Source organism: Pinus tabuliformis, chromosome 3_2, assembly GCF_031772625.1.
Source record: "Pinus tabuliformis cultivar Carrire ecotype Pingquan chromosome 3_2, CPIR1, whole genome shotgun sequence".
NCBI classification, from domain to species: domain Eukaryota; kingdom Viridiplantae; phylum Streptophyta; class Pinopsida; order Pinales; family Pinaceae; genus Pinus; species Pinus tabuliformis.
The window spans coordinates 503,722,898-503,735,619 of record NC_142302.1 but is presented as its reverse complement, the minus strand read 5'-3'; the positions used below and the strand labels follow the sequence as shown (position 1 = coordinate 503,735,619).

The following is a 12,722-nucleotide window of genomic DNA, read 5'->3' as shown; positions in this document are numbered from 1 at the left end:
CTAAAAATTCTATAGATATAATCAATTAGAAAAATTTATTCGCATTCATTAAATTATATATTTTGACTCTAGAAAAAACTCCCAACTCCGATCATGGTGTGTAATTATATATGTTATGTACCAAGAAATTCCAAGAAATATTATTAAAATAACAATTTTATTAACTGGTTGAAGGAGTTGAGCTCAAGTGGTAGGGGCACATATTGTGTTTCTAGTTGTGGTTAGTGCAAATCTCGAGAGACATAAGCTACTTGGTGAAAAAATCTATATAAAAGAATTCTACTAGGTATGTTGACATTTTAATCATTGATATTTCTGAAATTTATTGGATATAGAATAGTAAATGATAAAGTGTATTGCTAAGATATTTTTTATAAGAAGATAATTGACTCAAAACTCTATGTATATAATTAACTAGGAAAATTCATTCATGTTTACAAAATTATATATTTTAACTCTATCGAAAACCCCCACCTTCCTCTCAAGTTAGGGTGGCATATATGGACGTCCACTCTTTACTCTTGTTGGGAAATGAAAAAGGAGATAAAAATATTATTACTTCCAAATTTAAGGAGAAATTATGGTGTAATAAAGCCTTAGAAGGAAAAGGGAAATTAAGATATTATAAAAAGGTGATCAACCTCAATCTGTCTTCAATGACTTTTAGAACAAAATGAATAAGAACTATTTCTCATGAGCTTCATAGTGAAATTGGTGGTTGCTCAATTTCCCAAACTCCATGGGATGAAAGAGTTTGTTAATTGTGCCATGATAAAAGAGTTGAAGATGGAGACATTTTCTCTTACATTGTTCATCTTATATTCAATTCAATTTAATTTTTAAAATATTTGTCACTCTTAACATTCTTGACCTTTTAAATTAGCAAAATTATAGTGATTTACTTCTTTTTGAAAATAAAAATAAAATGTTACTAATTTTAATTAATTTCTTACCATCTTAAAATTCACAACTACAATAATTCTTGAACATTAACAACCATCATTATTTTTCATTATATGTAATATTAAATGTTAGAAATTTGATAATTATAATTACATAAAATATTTACTTTTTAATTAATTTATTTAAAATTATTGTGTTTAATAATTATAAACATTTTAATTAAGCATAATGGTTAATCATTATAACTATTAATTATAGCTTTGAGTTGCTACACATATATAATTTGAGTATTTTAGAGGACTAAATCGATTCAAAAATACAATTTAAAAATATAAAAAGCTTATATAGCTTCTAGCAAAATAACCCAAACTTAAAATAATCATAAAACAATTATGATATTATCTTATATAATATGAAACACATCCAACATAAAAAAATATTATATTAAAATAATCTTTATTAAAATACTTTTGAAATTTATAAAAAAAAATCAAAATTGATTTTTTTTCATTTTACCATAAAATTATTTTAATTTTATTAAGATAATAGGTTTTTTTGTTGATAAAATTCTTCCTCGCGTTGTTACTGTAGCAGATTCGTCCACTAACGAATATGCTTTTTTTTATACACGTGTCAAATATGGTGAGTTTATGCTTCTGAAGCCAGCGGACTGGCTATCCGTTGTCGTATTTTCTTGGATGGCCACACGTATATTTCCCTTGAAGTGCATGGATTCTAAAGACCAGCTCGAAGCGAACCTCGTTGTCGAACGACTGATCTGCATGGGCAGCACCAGTATCGCCTAGGGTTTGAGAAAAGGCGCGGAGGTACTTGAAGATCGTCGCCGACGGAACCCTGTGACCAGCATCATGTTGCTCTCGGATGGGCAACACACTTATAGTCTCAGTTCTGCTGGATTGGTTTTGTTTCCTATCCATGAACGGAGTCCGAATGCCAGCCAAAGCATGCGGTATGTGTGGAGGTTTATCGTTACTGTTTACTTTTACACTAAAATTCGCAGGTGTTGGTAAATACTAGCATTTGCACTAGATGTTGCAAAGGAAACGTCGTAAGGCATAAATTGAAGAATACAAATACAACAAAAGAATCATTTGATAAAGAATACAAATATATTGAATGCTCAAATCAATGCCCCATTAATTGGAACCACTTAGTAGACATATCTATCAACATTAGGATTATACACAATGATCAAGAAATTTCCCATATACAAACAACACCTTCCACAACTTTTTGTCACATCCACATTTTAAAAAATGCCTTGGAACATGATTGGAATCTCCCATATTGCCTTTTTCATTATGCAGATAAATCTTCCATATTGCTATTTTCATCATGAATATTGTTAGTTCATTGTTGTGAAGTGTTAGTGTGTTAAATTCAATACTATAAGTTCGACAAGCGAAAAACATTCCTCAATTAGCATAATATGCATTTTTCTGTCACCGTGTATTTTTCAGTCAAAGAGCACAAGTAACAGATTAACATGTATTTTCCTTCATTATTTTCATAGAGCCAAGCAATCTACGCCTTATCTATAAAGTAACAAAAACATTTTGGAATAAGTTTAATATTTCAAGCCAGTGTCTAACCTATAAAGTAACAAAAACTTTTTGAAATAAATTTAATATTTTAAGCAATTGACTAACCTAATTTAATAATTGAAAATTTCTCAAAGATGAATTAAACTCCATCATAAGAGAGCCAACATTGGAGCCCATACTTTCACTAAAACCAAAAGAAACACAACCACTTATTAAGAATAAATTCAAGCAATAATAATAAAACAAAAATAATAAACGTTAAAGGATAAAATGGTATTTAGAACACCAGAAGCCGAAACCAGAAGCGAAGCCAAAACTATTATGGAGGATCAAATTTGCGCTGGTCAGGCGGTTAGGGGAGAAGATTTTGAATTCATTTGTGATGAGGTTAATTCCATTAAATGACTATTGATGGATGCGAGAGCCACCAGAACTTCCAATTCTAGTTCAGTGACCAATTGGCTTAACAGACTTGAGGATTTTCTCACTAATGTTGTTGACATAGTGGAGGAATGCGAGCAGGGCAAGCTTATTTTCATCAACACAATTTTCCACTGTCGAATGGGCAGGAACATTAGGAAACTAAAGGAAAGAATCACAAAGATACACACGGGTGCTAAATATCTCAAATATCTGACCTCCCTCAATGCTACTATTGGTGTTCAAGCACTCAATGCATATATTGAATCTTCAGAAGAAGATAAAAGAAGAAAGTCCTGTGCTCTTCTATCTCAATTTCAAGTGGTGGGATTAAAGGAAGATACGGAAAAGGTCAGTCGGTGGATATTGGAAAATGGATTCAGAGTGATTGCTATTGTGGGTATGGGACGACAGGGCAAAACCCTTTTGGTGCAAGAGGTATTCAACAACCAAAAGGTCGAGACAGTTTCGACCAATTTGTGTGGCTTACAATATCACCCAAATTTATCATAAGCTAATTGAGAAAATCATTTTTCAGTCTAAGAAGTATGACTTTCTAAATTTTGATGTAATATCTAAATTTTACTTTTCTCCATTGGTAAGGTAGCACTCAATACATATATTGAATCTTCAGAAGAAGATAAAAGAAGAAAATCTCGTGCTCTTCTATCTCAATTTCAAGCGGTGGGATTAAAGGAACATACTGAAAAGGTCAGTTGGTGGATATTGGAAAATGGATTCAGAGTGATTGCTATTGTGGATAACGAATCTAACCTCTTGATGTCTTTCTTTTGTGCTAACAGGCATTCTAGAATGCATTCTTTGCAGAAGAGGTGGCCCTTTTGACAGTAGAGGGAGTCTATCAATGGCTTCAGGCACAGAGAACAGGCATCAAAGGGCTTAATGGAGTCCTTGCTGAGCCTTTCCTTTTGAGTACCATACCCAAGCTTTCTCTTCTTGTCGTATGTAAAGAACGCCAAGTCATTGTTGTTCTTTGAATGCCTCTGCAGCATCTTCGCTAACTCGGGGATTTACGATTGCCGACGACAGATACAGGACAGAAATGGTGCATGTGTCAATCAGTCGTTAACAGAGTCGGAGGTGTCACCAAATTGTCCCTGGGTGGCGAGCTGCAGAGCGGAGGAATTGTAGAGCCGAGGAATTGCAGAGCGGGAGGTGCCGAGTCGAGGAGGAAGGTGAGTGAGCAGCCCGCGGGATCGCAATTCCTCATTTCGAATTGGAAATGGCAACAACTCTCCACGACTGCAATTCCAGCTCGGATCTGATCTGTCAGGGGATGTCAGGATTTCCAGCACCGATCGGATTTTCTATCAGGGAATGTCAGGATTGCCAGGGGAGGGTGGCGGAGCTAGGGGAGGGTGGCGGAGCTAGGGGAGGGTGGCAGAGGGCAGAGGGATTGCCGGCGGCCGGAGCCGGACGATTTTCCGGGCGGTGACGGAAACCGGGCCATTCCTCCGCCTAGGTAGACTACTCCTTTCTCCATTGGTAAGGTAGGTGGCCTTTTTAAGCTACTTCTATTCTACAAAACTACAGGAATAAGTAGAATTTAAAGGGTAGGATCTTCCTTCTCTGCAAATAGTTATTTACAGACAATTTGTAAAGTAAGATTACATTTAAGACTTTTTCTTACAAAATAGTTGAAATAAATGAAATTTGTTTTTCATTATTTTCCTTTCTTTTCACAAGTAAAATCTTATTCTAGGTTACTCTCAATATCCTTGACCAAAATGGCCTTTGAGGTAATCTACATGATCCAATCTTGATCTTGGAACTATACAACAGGAAAAAAGTATTGTCGTTTACCCATGAATGGTACTCATTTATCAAATACCTCAAAACAAAATTGAAAGATCAGACATTTAAACACATATACAGAGAACATAAAATTGATTTGATACAAGAACGACTATGGCAGGGTAAGCAAGGTCTAGATCTAAGTGCAGTATTAATGCTATTTTGAGGAAACAGATTTCTTCTTAAATTTATTTGAACATTGTTCCTCCACATATAAAATATAAAAGAGTAAAAATAAGTAAATGAAAATACTCCTAATGCGTTGCCCTCTTCATGAAATTTTATCACCCAAATTTGTCGTTGAAGAGCTGTTGCTGTCGACGTGCAAACAGATAAAAGTGTCTGAGGAAAAAGAAGGGGGTGTGAAGGGAATTCAGGACAGAATTAACAAATTTTTGAAGGAATGAATAAAAATCTAGAACGAAGACGTTGTTTATTTGTTTCAGATGACTGTGTTAAATCTAAGTCATACTTCCATCCAGTCATTGCCCACGTCTATTGGGAACTTAAAACATTTGAAGTTCCTAAATTTATCCAAAACAAACATCAAAAAGTTGCCCAACCGCTTGAGTGGTCTGAAGCGTCTCCAATTTCTTGATGTTAGCTGGTGTCAATAGCTGTCTAGCATGCATTTGGGGGTTGAAGCCCACATATATATAGTGTATCTCAATGTGAAGGGCTGCAGAAAGATCAGACATTTAAACACATATACAGAGACCATAAAATTGATTTGATACAAGAACGACTATGGCAGGGTAAGCAACATTACATGCATACTTAATTATGAGACAGATAAACCTGAAGGCCAACACCACTACATTACAGTTCTAACTTGATAGTGCCATAATACTTCAAGTCTACTTCTTTGCTGCATTATTCCTATTACCAAAATTAGCAGCAGCTTTGGCTGCCCTGTCAAGAACCCCAGCAACCATCAGTGCTCCTGTTGCAAAATAACTGCTGTTGACAGGAGCTGTTCTTGCATTGCAAGCTTCATGCCCAGCTGTAATCAAAGCTGCTTTTGATATCTCTCTGAAGAATTTGCCAAAATCTGCCACCTTTGCTGCAGCAGTGTCCATCACTTGATACTTCTAGTCTAACTCTTTGGCTTTGCTTAAAGTATCTTTTCCTAGGGTATAACCTTTTGAAAGCATTGTTGTAACCACTTTTACTGCCTGGTCAGCAAAATGGAACAAAAAATCTCAGTTGCTTATCAAGGACTTCAAACTGTCTAATAACAACAATGTTAATATCCTCAGAATATCATAGGCTAATTGAGAAAATCATTTTTCAGTCTAAGAAGTATGACTTTCTAAATTTTGATGTGATATCTAAATTTTACTTTTCTCCATTGGTAAGGTAGCACTCAATGCATATATTGAATCTTCAGAAGAAGATAAAAGAAGAAAATCATGTGCTCTTCTATCTCAATTTCAGAATGCCATGTCAATCTGAATGTGACTATATTCAAAATGCCATGTCAATCTAAATTTTTTCAAGGAAATCGTTTTGTTCACCTTCGAGCATTGTCTGTCAGACTCGCTTGGTCAGATTCTCGCCAACGATTTCCCAGAAGGAATGCTGCACCGTATTGAAAACGAGGGCACCGAACGATATCCCTATCAGAATGAAGCAGTATTTCTTGATTTCATTTTATATGTATAACAGATCAGGGTTGTAATAGATGCTTAGCACGGAACTCAGGATGTAAGCGAAGAGTGCGCTTATGGAACCGCAGACCATGGACCCTACGGATCCTAGTAGGGCATAGGCCCATTCTGGGGCATTCATCTTGACTAGTCTCCAGAATGACCCTGCCTGCTCTATGAAGGGTACTTTCTCTGTTTTGTGTGCTGAGTTGACATTGACAGATGTGCTGAAATCGGAAGTTGAGAAGTCTGAAAGCCTTCTGGAATAGGGAGATCGGCCATAAGAAGAATTTCTTCCAATTATGGGCGAGCTCACAGAATTCCTTGCGCTGGAGGGCCTGGAAATGGGCAAACGAACAAAAAATCAAAATGAGAATACAAATCTATGTTCATTCTATTTCCCCTTTCTTCCTGGGATCATTCAAACTGATAAATACTAAGAATTTATGGAAGGTACAGAACAAGTTTCCTTTCTATCTTGGTGATGAATGAGTGGGTCATTCAGAATGTGACAAAATGTAAAAGTCCATAAACTTCTACAGAGTAACATCTAAAGTTCCAATAAACACTAGAAGGGTTAATGGGAGGAGCAAAACAACTACAATTTAAGAAAAAAGATTTATCTCTGGACCGAACAAAACCATTATAATTTGAGGAAAAAAAATGAAGGATTGTATGAGAAGGCATCCAAATAGTTTGGTGGAAAATCTTTCACTGTAATAAAACCAGAAAAACTTGGCAGCTGCTAAATAATTTTCCAAAGAAAACCCTGAGGATCTATAGACAAACAAAACAATTATAATTTCACAAACTGCTAATCTAAGGACGAAAAAAACAAGTATAATTTTATGAAGAAGAAGCCGAGAATAAGCATTATAATTACAGTTTTGCAGAGAAGGCCCCAAGGATTTATGGGACTGCAAAAAAAATTACAATTTTATAAAGAAGGCGAAAGGATTTATGGGAGAAACAAAACAATTCCAATTCTATGGACTTTCAGTGAGAAAACTATTGCATAGGTTCTCACTATTGCATAGGTTAACCACAATGTGCCATTATTGAATTAACATAGTGGGATAAAACCTTTACCTGACACTGTTCTTTCTTGGATGGCCACACGTATATTTCCCTTGAAGTGCATGGATTCTAAAGACCAGCTCGAAGCGAACCTCGTTGTCGAACGACTGATCTGCATGGGCAGCACCAGTATCGCCTAGGGTTTGAGAAAAGGCGCGGAGGTACTTGAAGATCGTCGCCGACGGAACCCTGTGACCAGCATCATGTTGCTCTCGGATGGGCAACACACTTATAGTCTCAGTTCTGCTGGATTGGTTTTGTTTCCTATCCATGAACGGAGGCCGAATGCCAGACAAAGCATGCGGTATGTGTGGAGGTTTATCGTTACTGTTTACTTTTACACTCAAATTCGCAGGGGTTGGTAAATATTACATGTTAGACAAAGCATACGGTATGTGTGGAGGCAGGTTTACTGTTACACTAAAATTTACAGGTGTTGGTAAATATTACAAGCCAATAACTAGGATCTCCAGGGTGGAAATTACGGATTCTATAGAGGTGCGGTGATTCTTCCAACACCCCCTCAAACGCAACTTGGGCGAATCGAACTTGGGTCCAAGCTCTGATACCATGTGGAGGTTTGCCATTACACCAAAACCCGCAGGTATTGATAAACATTACAACCCAGTAACTAGGATCCCCAGAGTGGAAATTACGAATTCTATAGAGGTGCGGTAATTCTTCCAACAGAATGGCCATGAACGTCCATGCCTTCACCTTAGGAGTTGACAACGACGCAGCGACCATGCACCGCATTTCTGAAGACTCAGAGGCACATTTTTGTTCATTCAGACCGCAGACCTCGCGCAAGACGCCTTCACTCAGTGTATCGGTGGCCTGCTGAGTGTCGTTGTGCAGGACGTGAATGTAATCGTTTTGGCTTGCGCAGGAATGAAGCTGAAAAGCTTCCAGGATGGAAGCCACGACACCTGCATTTCCGAGGATGGAAGCCAAGCGACTGTAAATGTCGATGATCTCTACGCCGAAGAAGAGAGAAATATACTTGTACAACTCCAGTTTCCTGCGGTAAATTCTACATCAAACCCTGTGAATTTAATCTCCGTCCTTTGTTTGTACAAAGCTCCCGTCTCCCAGCAAAATTTCAATTCAAAAGAACATTCTCTTTCACTTTTGCGTCTGGAGAGCTGCGACGAAGTTCCGGTAGCTCGAAATTTGGAAGTGGAAAAGCAAAGGACCTGTCTCGGAACTGCTCAAGCCATAGATAAGGCGAAAATGCTTGTCGATCATGGAGAATTGACGGGTTCATGGAGGGTTCTCCAGAACGCCAATTTTGAATTGCAACAGACTTGAACTGGAGACCTCTCGCTTTCTCTTGCACTCGAAGAAGAAATTACAGAGATTCAAGCGACGATGACAAACAAGCAAACCTACGAGTGGTCTGGCGCGGGCATTTGTGCTTTCATCTCAGAGCTCCCATTTTCGACAGAGAGCCACAACACGAGGCGAAATCTTTGAGAGTTAGAGCATGGAATACCAGACGCCATCCATGGTGAACATGGTTCTCTGTTCCCAATCCTTCGCGGTAACTGAATCATCAAACCCTACTTCGAATTCTACCGTGAGTTCGAGTTCCAGTTCGATCTGTGCTCGGCGAACGTCTGAGAAACTCACCGAATTCGATCCGCTGAGAAAATCATGTTCTAAGGATAGCGATTTGAATGCTGGATTTTGAGGTATAAAATTTAAGTTAGTCTTTTGTTGCCTTTTTAACATCTGAAAATCTAGATAATCGCAAGGATAAGAAGTCCTAAACGTGTAGCTTTTCCTCATCAAAATGTAGATAATTTGAAATTGTCTATCATTTTTTACGAAGTACTGTCCAAAGAAATTTAAATTTGTGATCCTGGATAAGCTGTTGTGTTATAAAATGGTTTTCATTATTTAGTTTATGTAATTAATCAGTTCTTTCTTAATTAACATTCGTAACTATATCCATTCGATTATGGCTTTGTCTTCTATGGCTAACACCTTGAGTAGAAATCTATTTTATTACTTGAAATTTGCGAGTATAAGTAGCAAGACCGATTCTGATAGATGTGGCTTTTCGCAATAAATATTTCTCCATCGGAACGATATGCAAAGCTCTGTCCTGTTCAGGGATCTATGCTCTCTTAAATATTGGTATGATGTGAAGGAGATTATTCAACTAAGACTCCAAGTTATGGAAGATAATTTTCTCGACTTGAAAAACCGTAAAATGTTCTGTCGCAATGAAATGGGTGAGAAATTTGTAATGAAGATTTATTCCTCTTTAACTTGTTTTATATATATATATATAGAAGATGTCATATCACACGACGAGGATGTAAGGATATATATTTTCAAAGATGTCATATCATAGGTTTGTGATGGAAAGTGTATGTTTGGATTTATTTTGTATGGGTGGAGTATTTATTCTCTCCTATAAATTATAAATTTTTGTCAGGGTGAACATGTGTTTTATTCGATAGAATTTGTGAATCCTTTCCCCTCAACTTTCAACAAAAACCAGTGCAGTCCATGTTGAAAAACTGTAAAATGTTCTATTGAAAGGAAATGGGTGAGAAATTTGTAATGAAGATGTGTAAATCAATCATAGTTTTCTTATTTAACTTCTTGTTCAATATATATGTTCGAAGATGTCATATCATATTACTAGGATGGGAGGGTATATATTTTCAAAGATGTCATATCACAGGTTTATGAATGAACGTGTATATTTGGATTTATTTTGTATTGATGGAGTATTTTTCTCCCTTATAAAGTTATGTCACTGTGAATTTGTGAATTTTTTTCTCTTCACTAAATAAAGTTTTTAGTAACGTTTATATAGGGATATTTTGTGGTGTTAATAATATTTTATAAAAATTGTATTTTTATTAAATAATAAAAATGAAATATATATATATATATATATATATATGCCATTTTGTTTGGATGATGGAGAGAAATAATTATCATCTTAGTCATCTAGACAAGGGACATGATGAGTTTTGTTGCAATGGCTTCGAGCTTTGATATTGAGTCTAAACAATTCCTTGAGGATAAAACTATATATATATATATATATATATCACTTTTTTGAAGGGTAGGGAGAAATGATTATCATCCTAGTCATCCACTTAAGTGACATGATGAGTTTTGTTGCAATGGCTTCAATCTTTGTTATTAAGCCTAAACAATTCCTCCTACACTCAATAAAGAGTTGACGTGTAACATTACATATATATATATATATATATATATATATATATATATATATAACATTTTGATATATTTTCTCCCATTTCATATAGGATGATTGGAAATGAAATCATTAATAAATGAAATATTTAATTCTTTTAATGGTGAGCATAGAGTTGAGCATAAGCATAATAATTGAGACCAACATTCAGCTGCTGAGCTCTGCAAGGCGGAGAGGCGCGACGGCGAACTAGGGTTCGAGGGATGGAATAGGAACCCTGGCAGATCGGGGACAGATCCAGTATAGGATAATCGCGGCCTTCTGAGAAACCACATAAAAGAACAAAGGCAAAATAATATCAGGGGAGCAGTCATAGATCTAAGTCTGACTGCGAGGACATGATGGAAGTAACCGGGGGGGGAGAGATCCCCTCCTACAAGGAGGTAACGGCAGGAGAAACAAGCAGGGCAGGAGCAAATGGAGGAATAGGAAACCGAGGTAAGTCAACACCGGTGATGGGAGCTGTGTGGCAAGCGAGAACAGCGAGCAAATGCCTCCCGAGGGCTTCTAAAAAACCCAGGTTCGTTGTGCCAAATAATAAACTGGAGGAGTATAGAAGCCATATGAAAGATCATGCTCTCATATGTAAGTTCGTAGGAACATGGCCGTCTGAAAAAGAGTTGACAAAATGGATACACCTAAAGTGGAAACCTAAAGGACACATAGATCTTAAACTAGGAGCAAAAGGGTTTTTTACAGTAGTTTTTACAAACCTGGAAGACAAGGAAAGGGTATTTGAGGAAGGGCCATACTTCTTCAATAATGCAGGTCTATTCATGCGGCAATGGGAGGAGTGCTACAATCCAGAGAAAGAAAAGATGTTGGCAGCACCAGTTTGGGTCCGATTGTTTGGACTTCCGATTGAGTTTTGGGACCCAGAAATCCTAGAAGGAATCGGGAACTCGATTGGGACCTTTGTAAAGATTGCAGAGACTACCAGGAGAGGAAAATATACATCATATGCAAGGATCTGCGTCTACATGAATATTACTGAACCTCTGCCAGATCACATCGAAGTAGAGTACCATGATGAAATATGGCAACAGCCACTTGATTACGAGCACATCCCATTTCGGTGCAGGCGATGCCATGAATATGGCCATCTGTTCAAACATTGCCCGCTAATTGAAGGAAATAACCCACCAGATCAAGGGGAGCAGGAGAGACAGAGGAATGAAGAGAGAAAAGAAGGGTTCATGGAAATTCAGAGAAGAAAGAGATCTCACAAAGGAAAGAACAAAATAGATTCTCCAAACCCAGAAGAAAGCCAGCGAAATATGAATCAGTTTGAGATCTTGCGAGATCTGGAAATGGAGGTAGAAAGAGAAGAAGAGGAAGAGATATTAACAGAAGCCTAGAAAGATTATAGGAAGAACAACGAAGAAATGAAGAATAAAGAGGTGGTAAAAGAGGGAGAAAAGGGGGATAGGGAAGAAGAGCGAACCCAGGAACAGATTCAAATGGAAATCGACCCACAGCAGGAACAAGGAGGCGAGGAAGAACAGATAATGAGGAAACTACTACAGGAATGGAAGCATCTGGATGAACGGTTCATACCAGAGGAGAAAAAACAACTCTACAAGGAAATGTTTCAAAGATACAAGGAAAAACGAGGACGAGGGACGGCAAAGCAACCAGAGCAACTTGGAACACAAGGAGATCAGAATCTAGAAACGGGAACCACAGGAAAAGGAGGACGGAAAAGAGGCAGGAGACCTTTGAGCGAGACCATTCAAATGGTGGGAGAAACGCTAGTGAATTCCGGAAAAGTTGTGCCATTATCGGAGGTATTTCAACAACCCTCAAAACTTTTAAAATGATAATTACAACTTGGAATATCAGAGGGCTGAACAGCAAGGGTAAACAGAGATATTTGAAGGAGAGACTTAAAAGAGATAGACCAAATATTATGTTAATCCAAGAAACTAAATTAAAGGAGAGCAAACTAAAAGAAGTGATGAAAAATTTTAAGCCATACTATGAGATTGTGGGACAAGATGCAACAGGCAGTGCAGGGGGAGTTGCAATTTTGTGGAATCCAGAGGAAGT

General features: G+C 37.2%; 1 long non-coding RNA gene and 1 pseudogene across 1 annotated transcript; one reads left to right on the top strand and one right to left on the bottom strand.

Moving 5' to 3' along the window:
* The first annotated feature begins 1,553 nt into the window (after window positions 1-1,553).
* On the top strand, window positions 1,554-9,122 carry LOC149181498 (E3 ubiquitin-protein ligase WAV3-like; annotated as a pseudogene).
* Window positions 5,434-7,131, bottom strand: LOC149181499 (uncharacterized). The gene is made up of 2 exons (XR_016257542.1): window positions 6,221-7,131; window positions 5,434-5,878 (listed from the first exon to the last, which is right to left on the bottom strand). It is a non-coding gene; the product is annotated as an uncharacterized LOC149181499 (long non-coding RNA).
* Window positions 9,123-12,722: the final 3,600 nt, after the last annotated feature.